The sequence below is a fragment of the Miscanthus floridulus genome, chromosome 13 (genome assembly GCF_019320115.1).
Source record: "Miscanthus floridulus cultivar M001 chromosome 13, ASM1932011v1, whole genome shotgun sequence".
Classification (NCBI taxonomy): Eukaryota; Viridiplantae; Streptophyta; class Magnoliopsida; order Poales; family Poaceae; genus Miscanthus; species Miscanthus floridulus.
The window spans coordinates 70,519,232-70,544,421 of NC_089592.1; the positions used below are offsets into that span (position 1 = coordinate 70,519,232).

A 25,190-nucleotide genomic window follows, 5' to 3' on the forward strand; every position below is an offset into this window, starting at 1 on the left:
AATGGTAGCTCGCATGTAAGATTTTTGTGCCTTATGCCAAACTGCTCGGGCAGGTTAACAACCTAGTTCAGAAAATAACCTGATGCTTGACCTTGACTTGAGTCGGCTTGCCTCCTTTGGAGCAATAATCCAATCTTGAGAAAAACTAGTATTGTGCAAAATTTGTCAACACCTTTAAAGCCTAAGCACTTTGTAGTTGACCTTTTTTTCCCGGTACTTCTTAATGTGAGTTGGAGCTGTAGTATTGCTCCCTTGTTAGTGACTTGCAATACAATCAATTTTAGTGGTAATGTTCATTGAATGCATCCTGATCATATGGTGATAACTTGTGTATCATCATCTTTTAGAGAAGCTTGGTTTCTCTGTTACCTATATCATAACTTCTCACGACTATTTACTTTAAACTGAGATAAGGTTTTCTCGTGTAATTCTTTTTGTGCACCGTCGTCCACATGCAAGGGTGTAGCAAGCATTTGTGCACCCTGGAGAGCATATAACAATTTCTTTTTAAAAAAAGAGAGAGCGGACAACAATCCCTGCAGGTGGACATATAGGACAGACAAAATGTCGCATTGTCTCTAGAAAGGATAGACAAAGAACCTGTAGGCAAAGAACCTGTTATGCATAAGATATCTTGTAGGATGATGCAACTATCTGGTCATGGCATACTAATGTACTCGGGGTTTTTTTTGGATTGATGCAGGAGGAAATGCCGGGTCTTGATTCTTTGCTGAAGTATAATGAAATTGTTAGGAAGATATTTGGTAGTGAAACAAAAGGATATCTATTTTATAACAAATACGCTAAGGGGAAAGGATTTAGTGTTAGGAAAAGCTATTGTGAGTGGGGCAACGGCCACAATGAGGGGACCCTTCGGAAGTTTGTTTGTAGTTGTGAAGGATTTCCGCAAAGAGAAGGAGCTGAAGAGGGAGATTAAGAAGCGGAAGCCACGGAATATTACTCGTGTTGGGTGCCCTGCTAAATTTGTGATTGCATGGGATCAGAACTAGGGCAAGTGGTATGTGAAGGATTACATCTATGAACACAACCATCCAATGGCGGAACGAGACCTTGCTTGTCTTCTACGTTCACATAGAAGAATCAGTGATGAGCAAAAAGCTGATACTGTGGCGATGTAGATTTCTGGGATCCGCAAACACCAGATAATAGATATTATGGAAATCTAGTACGGTGGGTATGATAAGGTTGGATTTACTACAAGGGACTTGTATAATTTCTGCCATCGCAATAAGGTGGAGACAGTTGTTGCTGGTGATGCTCAAACAGTCATCGGTTACTTGACAGAGTGTAGACATAGGGATCCTGATTTCTTCTTCGACTACAAGACTGATGGGAAAGGGCACCTTAAGGGACTGCTCTGGTGTGATAGTCAATGTCAGCTAGATTATGCAGCATTTGGTGATGTCATCGTATTTGATAGCACATACAAAATGAATTGGTACAACCTGCCCCTTGTTCCTTTTGTTAGGGTGAATCACCATGGCAGCACAGTTCTTTTTGCATGTGGAATTATTTCCCAGGAGACAATTGAGTCATATGTGTGGATTTTTAGCACATTCTCTGATGCCATGGTTTAGAAGCATCCGATTTCCGTGATCACTGATGGAGACCTTGCTATGCAGAGAGCAATCGGGCTAGTGTGGCCGAATTCAACGCATAGGCTATGCATATAGCATATTGAGCATAACATTATGCGTAATCTTCACGATGATGGTGTGAAGGCTGATTTTAGGTATTTCCTTTATGATTGTTGCTCCATAGAAGAGATTGAGAGGAAATGGTTAGAATTCTTGGATAAGCATAACGTTACAGATAAGGAGTCATGGTTGTATCAGATGTATGAGAGGAGGGAAATCTGGTGTGTTGCGTACCATGCCGATAAGTGCTATTTAGGACTGAGGAGCAACCAGCAGAGTGAGAGCCTAAACTCTAGGCTTCAGGTAAATCTAGATCGTAAAATGACATTGTTCAAGCTGGTTTAGCACTTTGACCGCTGCCTTTTGCGGCTGCGCAGTAATGAAGCGAATCTAGACTTTGAAGCATCGAATTCTTTGCCATGCTTAGAACCAGATGCTTCAATTATTAAGAAAGAGGCTGCGAAATCATTCACACCCAGAATTTTTGCCATGGTGCAGTTCAGCATAAAAGCAGCCAAAAAGTGTTTTGCGAGAGAGATTCTAAATGACTATGATGCGATTAAGTATATTGTTGGTAGGGAGGATAAAGGAGACAGAGAATACCATGTGGAATGTGGGATATGTGTTGATGAAGGCAATCTAAAGGGAATTTCTTGTTCTTGTCTTAAGTTACAGTCCCTTGGAACCCCTGCTCACACATCTTTTTTTGTATTGGGATATCGCAAAGAATGCGAGCTTCCAGACTGCTGTGTTTTGAAAAGGTGGACAATGGAGGCCAAGAGTGCATTTCCTCCTATAAGGAAGAGCACCATGTATGACTATTTCGATAGCCTACAGAGGTACCATGAGCTACGTAATATCAGTCACACTGCATCCTTTGTAGCATCTCGTTCACCTGAAGCATATGAGCGGCTGAAACATGTTCTGCATGAGGAAGCTGCTATGATCCTACCAAACGGATGAGAGAATGGAGACAAGAGGTATGGTCTGGTGCTGCCGCAAGGCCTGGATATTGATTCTGTAGTCCAGAAATGTCTTGGATCCCATGCATGTTCCTGGAAGAGGGGCCCCAAAGAAAAAGTTGAAGTCAGTTTCAAATAAGAAGAGATCTAAGGTGAAATGTACCCTGTGTAAGGGTGAGGGTCACAATCGGCAAACATGCTCCATGAGAGAAGAGGTAGTTAAGAGTAATGTTCATCAAAGCTAACAACTGCATTCTGTGAGGATAGTCTAGTTATGGCTAATGTTACTCTTCATTTGTAGGAAACAAAGCTCCCTGAAGATGTGCTGGATATATGATTTGCCAAGGATCCGCTTGTTGTTGCATAATAGGTACGCTGGTGCATAACTCATTTAAAGTGATGCTTGTGTTGTTATGCTACTCAGGCGCAAGCCCAGTAGTTAGTTGGACCTTGTGATGCTGCCCTCAACTAAACTGAAACTGAAACACTGCACTCGCCGCTTTACTAGAGAATATAGCTTTTCTTTCATATCCTTTGAACATTGCCACATGATCATCAGTTAGTACACAGGCTAGTAAGTGAACTCAGGTTCAGAGGAACTTGCAAGTCTAGTTAAAATGAAACCATGCTCTATAGGGCAGATTTTATTTGATGAACCTATTCAACACCGTGTAAAGAGATTTGTGGTGTGATTTTCTTTATTGTTTGTTTCATCTAGTAAATAGGACTTTCTGTTTTCTAAAAATTACTATACAATAGTATTCTATAAACTTGTACTTGTGATATGCTGCAACATCAATTCCAGATTTTGCTTTAGTTGTATTGCTAGCTGTATAAACTGTACAGTTGTTTCAGTTCTATGCTTTTTTCTATACAATTGTTTCAGTGTACAACAGAAATAGCTTGCTACAGTTGTGCTCACTGCACTTATAATCTTGTGATATAGGTATTATGGAGAGGGTTAGTGCCCTAGCTATTGGTTCACTAGAAATGTTGAAATTGATCTGCAGTTGTACAGTGTGTTTCACTGCGTATTCTGAAATTGATTTGCAGCTGGACACTGTGTTTCACTACATATTCTGAATACATATTTGCATGACATTATTTCTTATTTTCTTGAATTAAATCAATTTGCACGGACATATATAGTAGATGGATGGAGAAACTTGGATCCAGCTACATGTTATTTTTTATTATTTCTCATCTTTTTAAATTAAATTAACATATCACACTAGTAGAGAAACGACCTTTGATCCAGCTCAAAATTTGGCTTTAGTCCCGGTATTTTTCGCGTCCGGGACTAGAGAGACCTTTAGTCCCGGTTTGTAGATCCAACTGGGACTAAAGGTCCCTGCCCAACGGCTACTGTGCCAGGCTTTTGCTGAAGGGGTCCTTTAGTCCCGGTTAGAGCTACCAACTGGGACTAAAGGTTAACTTTTACTTTCGGTTGGTGCCTCCAACCGGGAGTAAAAGTCTACTCCCGGCTGGAGGCTTCGTCTGGGACTAGAAAGGGACCTTTAGCCCCGGTTTCTGTCTCCAACCAGGACTAAAGGTGCCCTCCTATATAGCCCTTGTTCCTCCCTGAGCCCGAGCCACTTCGAGCTCAGTGTTCTCTTGCTATCGCCGGCCTCTCTTCTTTCACATCACCGGTGTATCACAAGATTTCTTCCATTCCTCCATCGGTTCTAAAGGTTACCAACTTTATACTCTCGTGTTTCATCTGTAGCTTATTTTATTTTATGGACTAGATATATGTGGTTTTTTATGGTAGATTTTTTTATTTGTAAGCCATTTAAGCTCAAAATCACTTTAAAGTTTGCGTATTTGGATGAAGGAAGGTTAAAGTAGTTATTCAAAATTAGTATTGAGCTTTCATTTCTAGCATGCATAGCACACTTCATGCTTTAGAGATATAGAGAATTTTAGAGTTTTTTTAATTCTATTTGTTTATAAAATGATAAATTTATATTATATTAAAAATGAGTATAGAGAGTAGATGGCAACTGCTTCTGGGTCCTCGGCCTCTCATCGGGTTACAAAGCGACTGAGGCCGGACCTTCCTCTCATTGCATGCGGCAAGTGTGAGGAGAAGATTGTGATGGAGTACCGGGTGAGGAAGGAGTGTCCCAACAAGGACCGTATCTTCTACAAGTGTTCGGATCGCAATGTGAGTTATTTTGTTGCATTTGATGATTATGGTTAATTTATACTTATTTTCATGATGATTGTAATTAAAGTTCTAATTTTTTATTTTAATTTCAGTGGAATGGCACTGAATGTTCAGGCTGGTACTAGGAGGAAGAGTATATTGAACATGTGCAAAACTCTCTTGCACAGGCGGCTACGGCGGCTGATGAGGCAGTGATCCTACGAAAGAAGCTCATAGATGTTGAACAAACGCATGATCTGTCTGTTTTAGTTGGGATTGGTCGTGAAATCCTTATGCTGCTGAAATGCATTTTAGCTTTAGTTTTTTTACTAGTAGTTGGGATTGTCTACATTGTAGCGAGACTTTCATAAATTAATACCTTGTGTGGTGGCATGCATGTCGTATAATTAACTAATTATGTTCTAGGTTTTAATATGGTATGTATGTCATGTAATGCAGATGAGCCGGCATTGGATGTACAATGTTGATCGCCGCTCCCAAGAGTTCATTGAGGGCATGCATTCTTTCTTACGTGTGGCCGAGGCAAACAAACGCGATGGTTTCATGTGTTGCCCATGTGTCATATGTAAGAATTTGAAGGAATATGCTAGCTCAAGGAGTTTTCATTCACACTTGTTGAAGTCAGGTTTCATGCCAAACTATATTTGTTGGACGAAGCACGGAGAAACCAGGGTTGTAATGGAAGAAGGTGAAGAAGAACAATGGGACGATGATGACATTATTGCTGAATATGGTGCCTTCAATGATACTGCAATGGGGGAAGCTGAAGAAGAGGTAGTGGCAGAAGATGAGCCCGCTGATAATCTTGGTCAGGCCATTCGTGACGCACAAAGAGAATGCAAAAGTGAAAAGGAGAAGATCAAGTTCGAGCACATGCTAGAGGATCACAAGAAATTGATATACCCAACTTGTGATGCGAGACAGAAAAAGTTGGGTACCACACTGGAATTGCTGCAATAGAAGGCAAAGAATGGTGTATTTGACAAGGGATTTGGAGAGTTACTGAAAATCCAAAAGAAGATGCTTCCAAAGGATAATGAATTGCCCGTCACTACGAACAAAGCAAAACAGGTAGTCTGCCCTTTGGGATTAGAAATCTAGAAGATACATGCATGTCCTAATGACTGCATCCTCTACCATGGCGAGGAGTACGAGAAGTTAGATGCATGCCCAGTATGTCATACATCACGGTATAAGATCAGGCGAGATGACCCTGGTGATGTTGAGGATGAACGTCCCACGAAGAAAATCCCTGCCAAGATTATGTGCTATACTCCTATAATACCACGCTTGAAACATCTATTCAGAAACAAAGACCATGCAAAGTTATTGCGATGGCACAAAGAAGACCGTAAGGTAGACAATATGTTGAGACACTTTGCTGATGGGTCCCAGTGGAGAGCAATCGATAGAGAATTCCCGGAGTTTGCAAATGGTGCAAGAAACATAAGGTTTGCTTTAAGTATGGATGGTATGAATCCTTTTGGGGAGCAGAGCAGTAGTCATAGCACTTGGCCTGTTACTCTATGTATCTACAACCTACCTCCCTTGTTATGCATGAAGCATAAGTTTATTATGATGTCAGTGCTCATCCAAGGTCCAAGGCAACCTGGCAACGACATTGATGTGTACCTGAGGCCACTAGTTGAAGAACTTCTACTTTTGTGGAACAGATCAGGTGTACGTGTGTGGGATGAGCACAAACAGGAGCACTTTGACCTACGAGCATTGTTGTTCGTAACAATCAATGATTGGCCTGCTCTAAGTAATCTTTTAGGACAATCAAACAAGGGATATAATGCATGCACGCACTGTTTCGATGACATTAAAGGTATATTCTTGAAAAAATGTCAAAAGGTCATGTACCTTGGCCATCGTCGATTTCTTCCTGTGAATCACCCCCTAAGAAAGAAAGGCAAGCAATTTAAAGGTGAGGCAGACCACCAGTCCAAGCCAGGCAACCGAACTTGTGAGGATGTACTCAATATGGTCAAGGATGTGAAAGTAGTATTTGGAAAGACACATGGCAGCGAACCTGTTCCGAACGATGCCGATGGTCATGAACCCATGTGGAAGAAGAAGTCCATATTTTGGGAGCTACCCTATTGGCAAGTCCTAGAGGTCCGTAGCGCGATCGACGTGATGCACCTGACGAAGAATCTTTATGTGAACCTACTAGGCTTCATGGGTGTGCATGGGAAGCCTAAGGACACACTTGAAGCATGACAGGACCTGCGATGTTTAAAAGAATGAGACAACCTACATCCAGAGAAGACAGATGATGGACACTATTACTTAAGTCCTGCCAGCTACACTCTTAGCAAAGAAGAGAAGGAAAGCATGTTTGAATGCCTAGCAAGCATCAAGGTACCATCTGGATTCTCCTCAAATATAAAGGGTATAATAAATATGCCAGAGAAGAAATTCCTAAACTTAAAGTCCCATGACTGCCACATGCTCATGACGCAATTGCTTCCAATTGCATTAAGAGGAATTCTACCTCCAAATGTACATCTAGCCACCGTGAAGCTATGTGCATTCCTCAATGCAATTTCTCAGAAGGCAATCAATCCAATAGATCTAGCTAAACTATAGAATGATGTGGTTCAATGTCTTGTCATCTTTGAGTTGGTGTTCCCTCCTTCCTTCTTTAATATCATGACACACCTCCTAGTTCACCTGGTCAAGGAGATTAGCATTCTCGGTCCTATGTTCCTGCACAACATGTTCCCCTTTGAGAGGTTCATGGGAGTCCTAAAGAAATATGTTCACAACCATGCTCAGCCAGAAGGAAGCATCACCAAGGGCTATAGAACAGAGGAGGTCATTGAGTTTTGTGTTGACTTTATTCCCGACCTTGACCCGGTTGGTGTTCCTGAATCATGACACGAGGGGAGACTAAGTGGAAAGGGGACACTAGGGAAGAAAACATATATTGGTATGCAGGACAATTATTTTAATAAAGCACACTGCACAGTTCTGCAAAACTCCTCCTTGGTGGATCCGTATATCGAGACACATAAAGAGTTGCTCCGATCCGAGTTTCCAGGGAAGTCTGAAGCTTGGATTACGCGTCAGCACATGGAAACTTTCAGCGACTGGTTGCGAAAAGAATGTCAGGGTGATGAGAGTATTGATGAGCAACTGTATTTGTTGGCTAGGCAGCCATCGTGGCATATCCTCACATACAAAGGGTAAGAGATAAATGGGAATATATTTTACACAGTAGCTCAAGATAAAAGGAGCACCAACCAAAATAGTAGTGTCCGCATAGATGCCACCGACCCTAATGGAAATAAGCACACATATTATGGCTGCATAGAGGAGATATGGGAACTAAACTATGCACCTACTTTTAAGGTACCTTTGTTCAAGTGCCATTGGGTAAAGGCGACTGGAGGCGGGGTAGCAGTCGACAACCAGTATGGAATGACAACCGTGGACCTCAACAATATTGGGTACAAAGACGAACTGTTCGTCCTTGCCAAGGATGTGAATCAGGTGTTTTATGTCAAGGACATGTCTACAAAACCGAAGAGAGGGAAAAACAACAACGACCCAATCAATGAGCCAAAACACCACATAGTTCTTTCAGGAAAAAGAAACATCGTTGGAATTAAAGATAAGTCAAACATATCAGAAGATTATAAAAAGGATGACCGAATTCCACCCTTCATAGTGAACAAAGACCCAAGCATCTAGCTAAATGATAAGGACACTCCATGGTTACGACGCGGTCATAACCAAGGGATATACGTTAAGAAGAAGTTCACTATTGTGCCCGCTTGATATATTTAGTGATGTATTAGACCTATTATGTAATAATTGTGACTTTAGATTTTTTTGTCATGTTTTCATATTTTCTACGGTTTAAATGAATTTTTTGCTAGACGGTGGATTTTCCATGGAGAATGTGTGATGAAAAACCAAATGATCAACGTTAATAAGATGTGAAAACTAATTTCATGTCGAAAAGCAATAGTTTTAATGATTTTAATTAAGTAGTACATTTTTGCATGGTGCAAATTGTAATTATTATTTACACTATGTCAAATATTCATACAGTAAAACAAAAGAGTTTAGGTTACAATTTTTTGTTGTGTATAATAATGCAAAACCAAGTCCAGTTTTTTTATAATTTTTTTGGTAATATTTTATTTATTAGGCAATTAATAACTCTATGTATTTTTATATAAAAGAAATATATAAAAAAGGAAAAAACTTATGGAAACCGGAGAAAGCCAACTGTAGACCACCTTTACTCCCGGGCCTAAAATGCCCTTTACTCCCTGGGCCGTGGCTACACCCGGGACAAAAGGTGGGCCGCGTTTTCGCAGCCCGCCAAAATGACCTTTACTCTTAGGCCATGGCTACACCCGGGACAAAAGATCATACCTTTCATCCTGGTTCTAATCATCACCTAGGACTAAAGGGTCTTTAGTCCCGGTTCATAGCGGCAATCGGGACTAAAGGTCTCCCTTTATAAAACCTCTCTGTCTCCGCCAAGCCTCATCTTCTCCACCAGATTGATCCAGCAGCGCCGTCGCCCCCAGGCCACCCTAGCCTCGCCTCACGCACGCACACTGTCACTGGCCGGCCAGCGCACGCCTCGCGTCGTCCTAGTCCCCGGCCCACCTCGCCCCCAAGCAAGTCTTCTCCAAGATCCATAGCAGGCCACAGCTATGACACGTCTTCTCCAGGTTTGGCCCAGGTCTCCCTCTTCCTCTACACTTCCCTTGATGATGCCATCGTTAGAGTTCTGACGACGATGGATATCGCTGGGCTAGGTTGGGGCGGGGCGCCCATGGCCTTGGCGGTGGTGGGAGCGGGAGGGGAAGAAGGAGGCCACCACCGTGGCCATGGAGCTCTGGCATGACAAATCCTTTAATTAAAAGCTCTACTAGATGATCATATTTATTAGAATTATGATTTTATACATTTGTACATACTTGTTGCAAATGAGCTTTTGTATGAATCTAGAATCTGGGTAGGAGCTAACTTTGATCTGGTAGGAGTTATGGCTGATATCATGAGCTTTTGCAATTTCTACAAGTCATAAAAAAAGTTGCTTCTGTATGAATCTAGAATCTGTGCATGATCTTTGAAGTTTGGATTGGAACCTGAGTGGTAGAAACTTTTTGCGACAAAATCTCTATGCTAATGAGAGCAGCATTGACAATGGAAGCATTTTTGAAGATATAGTGAGATGCTTGCTTTTGCATTTGTTTTGTACATTTTGCTGTTATAAACAATAGTCTGCTGATTTCCATTAGTATTAATTTGGCTCATCAATTTGGTGCATACTTCTGTAATATGTTTTTTAGTAAAGTCTAAGTCTCTAACATGTTTTTTTGGCTACAGGAGCTGGACCTCGCGTTTGACACCTTGGATGTGAGCCACCGCCGCCACCATATATAATCCATTTATGATGGATTAATAGCTCCAACCTTTTGTAATTGGATGGATGCGTGTGCCGAGCCCTCATGCTAGCAATCTTGTAATGCGATTTTGCACTGAGCCATCGAGCTCAGTGGAGCACGTGCGCGCTCGGTGTCTCATTGTTTCCTCCTTTTTGCACGGTAGCTTATGATGACTAGTTAGAAAATTGTAGAAAATCCGTACTAGTTGAACTTGTGGACCGTGTTCAGCTCGGCGAGCATGTTCTCTACCGAGCGGTAACGGACGTCAAGGTGGAGCTTTGATTCTATGAGGGAGAGCGGCAATGGTTGTGGAAGACCAGTGTTCCCTTCCTCGTAGAATCAGAGCTCTTCCGTGGCCAAGTATGGTGTCGTCCGGTGGAGAAATGCTTGCCAAGATGATCATGTAAGCAAGGTCAACTAGTACGGATGGTTATTTATTCACACGTCCCGATATCGTCGTAGTAGTCTGTCAATCACCGTACCTAAACGTAGTATATATATAAATATAAACGATAATCGATTGTTATGTGTGTACACTCCCATTCTTCTGTTAATTTGTAGAAATATCATGTGAATTACTTACCTGCCGTAGTAAAAGATGAGAACACAATGACCATGGCCACGGCCATGAAAAATGCCAACGACACAACACTAGCAACTTTCTTAGCAAGCAGAGTAGTGTTAAATGCTCTGGAAACCTTTAAACTTTGTCAGTTAAGATTTCCCCTTCAAACAAGCTAGGCACTTAAATAAGGCTTATGCAAGATTCTATCACTAGTACAGATACAGAAATGATTTTTACAAATGTTACTATCCTTGAGGTGGCACGTCTTGTAAGAGTTCATTTTATAGATATAGTTTTTATTTTTTATAGATATATCTGGTGGTGTAAAAGCTAGATGGCTGCCCCGAGAGACAACATGGATGAAGAAATGATGAATATTATCAACACCAGCACTCAATTTGCCGATGGTGACCAGCAGGATGTAGATGACGGGAGTCAATACCTGGCTCTTGAAGATAACCAAGAAAATATTGTGCAAGAAAATACAGGCGAGGTATATATATTTGAATATTATATATATATATATTTGAATATCTATCATCTATTATATGTAGCCCTCTAGATCGACGACAACAACGGCGAAAAGCAAAAAAAATCGTGGCCCAAAAAAGCCATTGGAGGGGCGCTACATAATATCAGAATTCAATATCGAGACAGGCGAACCACTTGGTCCACACGCAAGGAAATTCATGCAACACTATGGGTGCCTTGTAAGGGACAGACTTCTGATCAGTGCCCGTGAATGGAAGCAAAAGATCAACGAGCCTCATGTTAGTTTTGTCTCTGATCTTGATAAGAATTTAATTTGGGATGATATTCTTCAACATTTCACATTGCAAGCGGATGATTATGATGCTATCAACGATGATGAATTGAAGGAACTAGTTCGAAAGTGGGCTATGAAGAAGATGGCCACACAATTTTAGACTTGGAAGAAATCCCTATACACGAAATACGTCAAGAAGAACGTAACGCCCAATTTCAATACTAATGGCCTGCTCGCGAAGTTGAGGCCCTACTGGAATGATTTTGTACAGTACAAGACATCAAAATAGGGTGAGGAACGGGTGAGAAGGAACCAAGAGAATGCCTGACATAAGGTATACCACCATGGCATGGGATCTGGTGGCTACGCGACTGCCATTCCCAAGTGGGAAAAATGGAAGTGGACATTCTTGCCAAGGGTATCACACCAGAATCACTCAATTGGCCCAAACGCACAAAGAATTGGTTTTTCGCTCATGGGGGAAGACTGAACCTAGAGACCAGGAAGCTGGTTCATGGCTCAAAACTCGAAAGAGCAACACAAAGATTATCTTATGCTCTACAAGCTAAAACTATTGGTGCATTCAGGCCCAATAGAGAGAAGGATGAACTGACGTATGCAGCTCGAGACCGATGAACACAAGTGGCCTGAACGAGAGGTTTAGGACAGAATATTCCTTGGGAGCATGGTTTCCCTGACTGACAGAGATACCTACAGAAGTCGGCAGAGAAGGAAGGATGAGGATGCAGCACGGATTAGTAGGTTGGAGGAATTGGTTCATGAGTCATGGGAGGCGTTGCTTCAAGCACAGGAGCGCGAAAAAGACATGCAAGCTAGAATAGCAGGACGAAATCATAAAGCAAGTGCAAATAGCAATGAAGTGCCCAGAGGCAGGCATCAGATCCTAGGAATAAACATTAATATTAGCCCCCTGATCAGTTGAAAAGCAGCTGCGCTTCCATGGAGTTGCCAAATCAAGATGACGCAATGCTACGTTTCCCCGTGGATGACATCACTGCACCGTTTACATCATGTGAGCTACATATTCCAAAAGAGAATGCCACAATCATGGTGGCTCTCGGTGTTTTTTCTCCTCCAGATCCTACCAAGACACCAAGAATCCATGGGGCAATAATACCACCTAGATATGTTAGCGTCTCAGTGGATAGAGTTAACAAAGGTTTTAGTGACCTGCCTCTTGACATTCTAGGAGGTGATGGGGAGAAGACTCTAGGAGAAGCAGAGAAAACATTCATACTATGGCGCAAGCGCTACATCATTATTCCCGAGGGTCTCTAGTCCACCGCCGCTTCCTCAACTACCAGACAATAGGTGCGGACAAAAGTGAACGAAACAATTTTTTCACAAACTTTCTATTGACATGCATGATTAATAATAACAATTTCTTATAACTAATTATTCTTTTTTGTAATTACACAGCAGGGCCTCTGCCAACCTAAGTCCAATTATTCAATCTCCATATCATCATAGTGCTCCAGGCAATCAGGTGGCAACGCCGCCACCGCCGCCACCTCCAAGGAGGTCTCCAATGCCTCCAAGGAGGTCTCCAACGCCTCCAACAGCTGCCCCGCCTCCCTTGATGACTAAAAGGAAGCCAGCTCCTAAGAGGTCCGCCTCGCAAACAAAGTCGTTGTCCCACCATCCGGCAAAGAAGAAAGCCTCATCTAATCTAGTTATTCCCAAAAAACTATCTTTCGAGAAAAGTGAAAAGGAATTAAAAGCTGCAGTAAAAAAAGATGTGGATAGTTTCTTCGAAAAAGTAAAAAAGCAATGAGAAGAGAGGGAGAACCCAGAGAAATCATACTTCTACCTACCTCCAGATCTTCTAAGAAAGAAGGTGGACCAGAAAAAGTGGGAATCTCAAAAGACCCGGCCAAAATCAGGACTACGGCCGCTCTCTCACCAAGTCATTTGAGGTGGCACAAAAAAATACTAGACCAGGGAAAGGTGTTGCACAACTCGGACAACAATCGCAACAATCAGTCCCCCCTTTTGTCATTCGTAATGAATATGGTTCAAACTTAGACTTAGACGTCGATTTTGAGGAGCTGGCTTGGTTTTACGAGGAAACTGGTTTGGACCTTACCCAAGTGCTCGCTGAAGGACCATCTGCTCCGAAAGTGGATCCTTACTACTAAAAAAGTGCACATCTAAGACGATCTAATAATGTCATAGTAAACGCTAAAAGAATCATGGATAGAATCTATGACAAAGTTATGATGAAATTCTGCTCGTCATCTTTGTAGCGTCACAAATGTTGCACTATGACGATTTGTCGTGTTTCATCATAGATAAGTTTACATCTGTGATGATTTGGGCACTGTCACTGAACTATTTCAGTAGGTGTTGTAGTGGACACATGTATGATGGTAATGTTGACGCATTTCATTCGCTCAGGACGACACGTGTCTTAAGCTAAGGTTTACACGTGTGTGACTATGAGTACGGCACGTGTCCTAAAATAAGGTTGACATGTGTTTCAATATGAGGTCAACACACGTATGTTCTGTGAGGTCGACACGTGTATTTCTAAGAGGTTGACACGTGTATTTCTGAGAGGTTGACACATGTATTTCTGAGAGGTTGACACTGTGGCATTATCTTAACGCTGGCAATGATGTGGCAGTGCGTGAACGATGACGTTTTTTCATCATAAATTCTTTGATTGGATAAAATACAGGCTGCAGCCATGCCTGATCACTCATTCTAGAAATAGAACATAATTTACCACATACAATTCATAGATCATACATAGTTTATACATCACATGTTTAAATGTTCTCACAACCAAAGTTCCCAAACACAGGGGAACCACAAACACAGGGGAACCACAAGTTCCATAGGTTCACATCACTTGAACCACAAGTTCACAAACAAGATCCATAGACCAGGCAATCATAGAATAAGTTCACAAGCGACAACTGACAAACCAAGTTCAGCAACTTATTATGAGTACCAGCAGTAGAGACACGAGTACCAGCAGTAGCGACATGGCCCAGCACAACCATGGACTGCAGAGGAACCTAGGCAGGACAGGAACAAGCTAAGTAGCTCGATTACCTGAGTTGAGGCCCAAGATGCGCTAAAGGATCATATCATTAGCTTCTTGTTTCTTCTTGAACTCCACCAGCTCTTGTTGGTTCTTGAGCACAACTTCTTGGGTCCTGGCCATGGATTCTTCTGTTTCTGTAGCTTTCTTCTTCAGATGGACCAGTTGTTCTTCAAGATTATCAGCCCATTCCTTCTCTACCTATAGCTATTCCCGAAGTTGTGCCTCTCTTGCAGCTGATGCAGTAGACTTGCTTACTAGTGTTTCAATACTAGCATTCTTGAGGAATGTACAAGCTACACCAGTTTGTGAGAGAACCTTTGAAACTATCTCAGTACTAGATCTTGGTGTCTCCAAGTCTTGAGTAGGCTAGGCCAACATATCTTCCATGGTACTCTATAGCAAGCAGGTGCAACATTAGTAAGTTCATTATGCATAATCTATTTCACAAGCCAAGTTATGAAAACCATCACAAAACATATTGCTACATACATTTTAAAGTACATGAACATCAAAGATATGAATATCCTATCCATGTAATAATGCCATCCAGCAAGCATATAGGGACAACTATTTATTTCCTAAGCACAGATAGGACCATCCTGCTAGCATATAGGAAAAGTAACAACCAGCAATCATATAGGAACATCTTTTCTATGTACTAATCTCACCTAGCAAGCATATAGGAACATCAACATAGCATTTCACAGTCATGTACAGACAAACCAAGCACTACCTTCTAGAAAGCATGTAGGAACCCAACTTAGCATTTCTCAACCATGGACAACCTTCCAGCAAGGGTGTAGGAACCCAACTTAGCATCTCACAAGCATATAGGAACACAACTTAACATTTTAGAACAATGCACACAACATATGATTCCATATATAGGCATAAACACATGAACAACTTTCTATGTACTCATCCCCTCTAGCAAGCATGTAGAACAACCTTCCATTTCATAAAGAACTGATAGAACCATTGACACACAACATCTAAGCATATGAACATACTTTCCATGTACTAATCCCATCCAGCAACTATAATTAGCATAAATTCACACATATACTCAATCCCAACAAGCAATGATGTGTAGGCACTTACAACTGTTTCTTTGACCACATCAGTCATACCCTTCTTCTTGCTGGTATGCAATTCCTTGAAGATCTCAACTGCATCCACCTCTCTGTCCTTGTTTTTCTCCTTTACATAATTATAGCGGGAAATGCAGCAAAATTAGCTTTTGTTTGTAGACAACTTTATAGGAAATAGATATGTATGTTTAAATCAGATACAATGTATTGTCCTAGTGTTTTAGCACTTACAAATGCGTACAAGTGTGAGATGTAGCTTCGAGATCCCGTCGCTTGATGGTGGCTACCCTTCTCACGGTTTATCTTGTTCTTCCGAGCAGTTTCCTATAAGTCATATATGTAAATGGAAGACAACATAGAGAGAATAGAAAACTTTCTTTACAACATCATGATACCTTTGCTTTTGGAGTAGACCACATCACCACGAGTGCCTTCCACTCATCGTCAGAAATACTAGGAACAGGGGAAGTAGTGGGGACTTCATTAGCCGGTATACCATTGAAGTACTTGTTCTTCAACAAATATCTCCTCTGGCGTACAACACCTTGGAGTATATTACTGTAGGATTGAACTGTTGGCTCATCCTTGTCATCAACTGCCAACCTAACCTACAAAAGTCAATCACCCAGCGGAGTTAGCTCTTAGCATTTGGTATAGTTACTTATTGAAGGTACCAAATAGATATGGAAGGTATCAATTTACTTACAGATAACTGGCCCATGAATTCTTTTAGTTGGCTTTCATCTTTCTTGTAATGTTTCCAGTGAGTTAGGATAGGCATGCTCTTCCTAGTGATAAGTCCAGCCTCTGAAGCTAGCTTAGCAGCTTGTATAGGCTTCTCTAGCCTTCTCTCCCCTACAACAATTTCAATTGGCAATCTCTTTCCCATAGATTTTGTCATATTGTCCAGCAATTTGCCTTTTGTTGGTGGTCTTGGCTTTCTTGGAGCACTGTTGTCGAGCTACAAAAGTGATGTTGTTAGTGTCAGAGTAATCCAAGTAAAGCAAAGAATGTGAGAAAGCATGGTCTATTACTTTCCTTGAGGAATAACATCTAACTCTTCTGTGACCTCATCTTCATTTGTATTATTTGGGTCATCAAATACATAAAAGTCCAGAATAGGACTTGGGGGATGTTCTTCTTCCCCTTGTCCTACAGTTGCTATCTCATTGTTCTCTAGTAGCGGAGTTGACTGTCCCTCAGCCATAACTGTGGGGTGGTTGGTGATGTACTTCTTTCCTAGACCTAGTTGCAACTCTAGGAGTTGCCTCACTACCGCCAATTGCCCTGACTCTTTTCGTGCCACCTGGAGACATCTTGGTCTTCTTCTTCCACTTTGTGCCCCGCTTGTTGCTTTTCTCAGTTTCCTAATATAGAAGGGTAAACAAATATGTTATTAGAACCTACATTAAAATATACATCACATAGTGTAATGTAAAAAAAACCACCATAACTATTTCATCTTCCTCTTCCTGGCCACCCTCTTCTCCAAGAAGATACTCCGATGAATCTGACCCCTCCCCATGACCATTCTTGTTTCTTGGCTTGTCCGGGTTCTGAGAACTTGCATTTGAAGCGGCCAAGGTACGAATACCCAAGGATTCCATGAACCTTTTGTTCTCCGTGACTTGCAAGTCCCTCAGCCTTCCATAGTACCCTATTTATTTGTAAATGAATTTTAGTCCAATTGATCCCTACACCATAAAACCTAAACAATAAACCCTAACATCTTACCTATCATCCGTAAAACCTAAACCCTGCCTAGTGAACACATGCCTAGTGAACACAGTAATCCATAAAACCTAAACCCTACCTAGTGAACAAAACCATACACCTAAAAGGGGAAGCATTCGGCAGAACCTAGGCTCCGGGGGCAGAGGAATGTTGCGGTTCATTTAGGCATTGTTGATGAGAGTTGTATCTCCGCTGGGGTGGATGATCTCCGGTGATGTAGTCGTGTGGCTCCTCCATCTCCGGGTCACAGGTCACGTCTCTATGGTGGATCTGGGTGGGGCAAAATGGGCAGTGGTGGATCTAGGTGGTAAGAGGGTGGTGGTGGGTGGGCTCTAGCTGGGCAGCGGCGTAGGGGATCTTGGAGGGCGGCAGTGGAGGTGAACTAGGGCGGCGGCGGAGTGGATCTTGATGGGCGGTGGCGGAGTGGATGTGGGAGGAGTGAAATGAGACCGAGTGGAGTGGATTCATGGATATATAGTCCGTTGTATATTTACTATTTTACCCCTGCTATAGTCAATCAAGAGTCGACAGTGCTTGAGGGCAGTTAGGGGATTTTTTTCAGCTACCAAAGTTTGGGTGGGGGATTCGCGTCGACCACCAGGGCGTTTAGGCGGGAGGAGTGAAAAGAATTTTTTTTGTCAGGAAAAAATGGTTCTTTCTTTAGCTTTTGGGGACTATTTTTGTGTTGAAAAATGATATTTGTTTCTCTAAAATTGATATCAATTTCCATTTGCCTATGATTCAGACTTTTATGTTTATAATGATGTTTTATGTACCATAGTAATCCAAAATGATATTTTTTAGTCTTTGTAACCTTCTTTGATACATCAAAATTACAAATTATATAGTCATTATATAATATATATGAAAACATTCTTTGATTTTTCAAAGTAAATGTGAAAGATGATAATCTGTGGGCTCTAAAATTGTAGAGACATGTAGGTCTTATTTTGTGTGCACTATATACATTATAGGATGATATATATCCAAGTACTATGTGCACTACACTACTTATTTAGTGAGTGCATTAATGAATTCAAACACTTAACAATGTTCTAACAACACACATGTATGTGGCATTTGTTTACTTCATAAGATCATATACAGCGATCCATGTATGTGTGCTTGGTTATACACATAAGATCTATATGTCTCCTATCATAGCTATATGCACTTAAACTATGCACTACTTAAGATAGTATACATGATTTGATATAGAAACACACATAAATAGGTAGGCATTACATAAGATCACATAAGATTAAATGAACACACTTCACTTGATATGAACACACTTCACTTGATATATGAACACACATAGCTTATGCATGAACACACATATCTTATCCATTGATATATATGAACCATTTTGAACTTTAGTGATCAAGGTACAATTACTTTACTTGAATGTTGCACTTAACATTGCAATAAAAAATTAGGTTCAAATCTGCATCAAAATACACTGAAATCATGGATTTGACCATGATTTGACCATCATGGGCCCACCTGTCAGCCTCTTACCCGAGGTGAACCGAGTCCAACTAGTTCAAGAGCTGATCAGGGTTGGCCTACCCAGTCAGCCACCCAACTGGCCGCAGCCCAAATCCTCCAAATCGAACACAATCCGCCCAAATCCCCCAAATCTGCTGCACCCGCCGTCGTGCGTCCACTCCACCAACTGAGCCCCCGTCGATGCGTGTCCACTCCACCGGTGAGCCCTCACCACTGCGGGTCCACACCACCGTCCATCCCCACCACCGTGCTCCCACCCAGCGGTCAGCCCCGCCGCTGTGCTCCCACCCACCGTTCAGCCCCGCCGTCATGCTCCAAACCACCTCGGTTAGGGTTCGAGCGCCATGGCAACCAACTCTAGGGTCAAGCTCGTCCCGAAACTCCATTGCACGCTATGGAGAGCCATCCCCAAATGCCTCCCCAATTCCATATCGCCATCTGCCCTACTCGTACACACCAGTAGTCAATTGCTTCTGCGATGAGAGGGCACCTAGGTGGGTATCATGGAGTGATGCGAATCTAGGAAGGAGGTATTACTGCTGCTACAAATATTCAGGTTAGTTCAATTTACATTGAGTTCAATTTGCAATGAGTTCATTTATATAGAGTCTGTCTAACAAAGTGCAATTTTCTTGTGGATGCAAGGATGGTGGTTGTAATTTTTAGGGAGTGGCTAGATCCAAAGCCAACTGAGCATCAGATCAAAATACTTGTTGATCTGCGAGATGCAGTCAAGGCCCTTCGTAAGAAGAACAAATCTCTTGAAGTGGAGAACAGTGAACTAGCATATTTGGTGGATGAAGCACATGCCAAGTATGTTGTACTGGTGAAGGAGAAGGAGGAGCTTGTTAAGGAGAAGGAGGAGGCCAAGGCACTTATCAAGGAGAAGGAGGAGGCCAAGGCACTTGTCAAGGTCTGTTGTCGTTCTGTGAAGGTCCTTGCTGTGGCACTTGCTGTCTGTTTGGCACTCCTAGTGGCCACATGCAGTAAAGGTCCTCAGCCAAGGCCTATGATGCTTCAGCTGCTATGAAAGAGTTGTATCAATGTTTGAATTAGATTAGTTTGAATGAGTTTTATGTATTAGCTAAGTCTTAGAACTGTATGTCGTAGCTTTGGAGAACTGTATCCATTAGCTTAGTCTGACTAAGTTGGATTTTGAGAAGTGTATGAATGAGTTCCTAGTATCAATGTATCAATGACTTCCTGGTATCAATGTATCAATGACTTCATGGTATCAATTATGTGAGAATTGTTTGTGAATTGCCAACTAAAGATCTACCTGTTCCAATTGTTTGTGACTTGTCTGATACAGTGAATTGCAATTGTGATCCTAGAAAAATACAGTGAATTGATAGGAACATCAACATCCCAGAAAAAGTCAGATACATCTACATCCAGAAGTAGACAGGTACAAATGTTTGTGCTCAATCAACATCCCAGAAAAGACAGGTACTAAAAAAAGAGTCATAGTTACAATTGTTTGTGCTCAATCAACATCCTAGATTTAGACAGCTACAAATGATAGCTAATCTAATCATCATCATTACATTCCATGGGATCCCTATCATTGTCACTAAAATACTCAAAGATAGTATCATCTTCACAGCCTTCAGAGTCACTATCCTCAACCATGTCTTCTTCCCTTCTATTGATAAGAACTTGTAAGTTACCAGGAACAGTAGATTTTTGGCCACCCACACGTCGATGCACTGGTGTAGGCTCATCCAAGCCATCATCAACATCATCTTGTACCCCAAGCTCATTATCAGAACCATTTTCATCTTGGTGAACAGTGCTCAATTCTACTTCATTGACATCATACATGCTCCTATGCTCAAATTTTTGGACAACACGCCAATTTTCACCAAATTGTGTCCTGCACATAGAAGACCTTTTTTGACTGAGTTGCTAATATGAATGGGTCCATCTTGTACCAAAGCCTCTCTACATTGATGGATCTAAAAAGGCCATCATCTCTAATGGTTCTAGCTTTGCCATCTTGACTGAACCAGTCACATCGAAAAAGTATGACCATTCAAATGCATTCCAAACTGGAGTTGTAGCTCAACTCAACTATCTCTCTAAGCTGACCATAAAATTCTGTCGCCAATCCATTATGTGTTCCATCCACCAGCACACCATTGTTTTGTGTCTGCCTTTGTCTTTCATGGTCGACAGTGTTGTATCGAACACCATTGACACTGCATGATGCCCATAAGTTCACTCTTAGGTCAGGAGGACATGATATTGCATATAGCCCTTCACTAACTTCTTCTCGATTATCCTTCCACTTAGTCTTGATCTAAAAAGACAACAAAATAAGTCAAAGCAACTATGATTACCAGCACACATAATTGAGTGAAACTTGCTGCAATATGAATCTTGCTGCAAAATAAGTCAAATCAAGTATGAATCTAATATGCATCTTGCTGTAATATGAATCTTAAACCAAGCAAGTCAAAAATAAATCTAGAACCACTTACATGACTCCTAAACCAAGCAGGGAATTCCTTTTCCAACCTCTTCTCAACATCATGGCCACCTTCTTTGTCTAACTCTCCTCTAAACTTGCTGCACACACAGTTTACAATATGTCTTGAGAAATAGTTTGTTGCACTCCTAAACTTTCTTTGTCAGGTGCACACATAGTTTGCTGCACACTTACATAATTTAGAAACAAAACTCACCTCAAATATGGCTCTACCTCCTCACTATTGTTTAGCACATACCAACAAATCTTGTGAAATTCTTTATCATCAAGATATGTCTGCATGTTGGCCCCCAAGAGTTTAACACCATGCTAGAATATAGGGAGGTCACCATCAGTTGCTCCATGATGCCATTTTTCATCATCTCAATTAAATCTAGTGACAACATCTTCCATGTAACTTGAACAAAAGGTCAAGGCCTCATTAGCTATGTACGCCTCAGCGATGGACCCTTCAGGTCTAGCCCTATTCCTCACATACCCCTTCAAAGTGCCCATTTGTCGTTCGATTGGGTATATCCATCCATATTGGACAGGACCTCTTAGGAGTGCTTCATCAGGAAGGTGGATAGCTAAGTGGACCATCACATCAAAAAAAAGCAGGAGGAAATATTTTCTCTAACTTGCAAAGTATCACAGGGATTTCTGCTTTTAGACGTTTCAATCTATCAACCTTTAGTTTCCTACTGCAAAGCTCCTGGAAAAATTTACCCAACTCTACAACTGCTACATATATGTCCTTGTGCACTAGTCCCTAGAGACCAATAGCTAAAATTCTTTGAAGAAGGATGTGGCAATCATGGGTTTTGAGGCCCTGCACCTTGGAACCATCTGAACTAATGCATCTTGTCAGGTTGGAAGCATATCCATATGGAAACCGAATACTTTTTAGAAATACACAAAATGCAACCCTTTCTTCTTTTTCCATGGAATACCATGCTGCTGGCATGGAAACTGAATTGTCTTCATCTTCTTCTAAATGCAAATCAGGACGTATGCCCATATCCTACAAATCAAGTGTCGCATTAATTGTATCCTTATTCTTCTCAAGACAGAGTATTATGCCTAGAAGGGCATCACATATATTCTTCTCTATATGCATCACATCAAGATTATGTGGCAGCTTCAAGTATTTCCAATAAGGAAGGTCCCATAGAGCGGACCTTTGGCTACACAATTTTGGCTCCTTGTCCTTCTGTCCTCGCTTATTTTTCTTGGTACCATCAGCCTTACCAAGAGTAACATCTTTTAATTTCTCTAGACACTCTGATGTCTCATGCATACTCAACTTTCCTGGCTCACCCCGGTTCTCTCGGTGTCCATCAAAGGCCAAGCTTCTTCTCCACTTGTGGGTTTTATCAAGATAGCAATGGTATCCAATGTAACATATCTTCTTCCTAAGACTCCTTGATAATGGATCTTTGTTGCAATAGATACATGCATAGTAACCTTTAGTGATTCGCCCTTGACAATACACCCAAAGCTAGGATAATCATGGATGCACCATAGTACTACAGCACGAAGGTCAAACTTCCCACTAGTGAATGCATCATATGTACTGACTCCCTCCTAGAGTTTTAACAATTCCTCAATGAGAGGCTGTAAGAATACGTCAAAGTCCTTGCCTGGAGACTTTGGTCCTGGGATGAGTAATGCCATTATGTAGTTGGATGCAGTGGTGCATGACCATGGAGGTAGATTGTATACCTTTACAAGTATAGGCCACATGCTATAAGTTGTATTCATGTTTCCAAATGGATTAAACCCATCTGTTGCTAAACCAAGCCTTAGGTTTCTGGCATCTCTAGCAAAGCTTGGAAACACAGCATCAAACTCTTTCCAGGCTAAGCCATCAGCTGGATGGGTCATTTCATTCTCCACAGCAACCCTTTTATCCTTGTGCCACCGGGTCTCCTCTGATGTTGCTTTGTTTGCAAACATCCTCTTCAGCCTTGGTATAAGAGGAAAATATCTCAAAATCTTTTTAGGAATCCGTTTGGCAGCATCTTCATCTACCCACCTAGATTCCTTGCATTTTGGGCAGATGTCATGTTTTTCAAGTCCTTTGTGAAACAACACACAGTTATTGTCACAGACATCAATTAACTCATATCCAAGGCCCAACTCTTTGAGATACTTCTTTGCTTTGTCATATGAATCTAGAAGACAACAATTAGGGAATGACCCTGACAATAACTTCATAAATGCACTGAATGCTGTGTTGCTGACCCTGTAGTATGACTTGATATGTAGCAATCTTACTAGAAAAGAGAACCTAGACTGAACTGAACCCGGGCAAAGAGCATGTTTTGCATCTTCAAGAACTTTCACAAACATAGGTTGTTCTCTATCTTGTTGTACAACTGTGTACAAGTCTGCAATCATCTCTACCAAATCATGATCATCTTCATTGTCGGGCTCCTCCACATCTACCATATCACCTAGATAGGCAGGTACATTTTCATCCTCTCCAAATTCCACAATGTCAACATCAAAATCTTCTCCATGGTGTACCCATGAGTATATGTAGCTAACCATCCATGGAGATAAACATGGTCATGCACATCTTTCAGACTCTGTGAAGACTGATTTAGACAATTGCAACATGGGCAACGTATAGCATCATTCGGACTGAATCTATCTCGAACAAAAGATATAAACTGATCAACACCTGCAGTGAACTCATCGCTGAACCGAGTAGCACGAATCCATGTTATGTCCATCTTCTAATGCAAAAAAAATTAGGCCTAAGTAGCTGAACAAAAGCGATGAACTACTCTACCAATCCTTGTCTAAGCATCTACTGCTCTACAAATTGCAAGCAATGGGAGGGGACAATACCTCTAAGTAGCTGAAGTAGCCACCCTAGCATGTTGCCAGTGCACACCGAAGCAGCTACGCTGCAATAGGTGCCCGCCGGAGCAGCCCGCTACGCCGCCAGAGGAGCTGCCCTGCCAGCGCATCCCGTACCAGCTAGGCTGCTAGAGCGGTTCACTGGAGCTATCCGCCGGAGAGGCTCGCCGTAGATGCCCAAGAGGCACGCCACCAGCAGAGAACCTACTCTGCAGCAGGTGCCCACCGGAGCAGCCCGCTACACCGCCAGAGCAGTTGCCCGCCAGCGCATCCCAGTACCAGCTAGGTTGCTAGAGCGGTTCACCTGGAGCTGGCCGTCAGAGAGGCTCGTCGCCAGCGGAGACCCTACTCCCGCCCTCTATCGGATTTGGGTTGGGTTTGGATCTAGGGGCAGCATGATTGGATTGGGTTTGAGTCATAGAACTGATTCAATAAACGAATAAGAAAAAAAAATTCATCTCTGAGCATGACCAAAGTCGTGTTCTGATGGTAAGGCAGCTTGACTCTGAGTGAAGGGTGCTGGGTTTCGATTCCCAGACACTGCACATTTTTTTAATATATGAATTATTCAAACAGATAATAAATTAATGTTCCCACTCTGTAACACATCTGAATTCGTAGTGTGATGGTAAGCCATCTTGCTTGGGAAGTGCAGGTCCTGGGTTCGATTCCTAGGCACCACACATTTTTTTTAATTTCACTTTTATGATGAAAATTTTGGCTGACAGGTGGGACCTCAACGGTGAAACTACTGAGCTTCACTTCTATGACGAAGTTCACAACATTTCTATGACTGATTTCTTCTACTTTGTCACAGTTGAACAAAGGGGTTGACGCCCAAACCTTGTCATCCATGACGAATAACGAAATTTCGTCATTGATGAACCTTGTTCAGTGA

General features: G+C 41.8%; 1 pseudogene; it reads left to right on the top strand.

Moving 5' to 3' along the window:
* Window positions 1-1,055: 1,055 nt before the first annotated feature.
* Window positions 1,056-1,782, top strand: LOC136502129 (protein FAR1-RELATED SEQUENCE 5-like; annotated as a pseudogene).
* The last annotated feature ends 23,408 nt before the right edge of the window (window positions 1,783-25,190 follow it).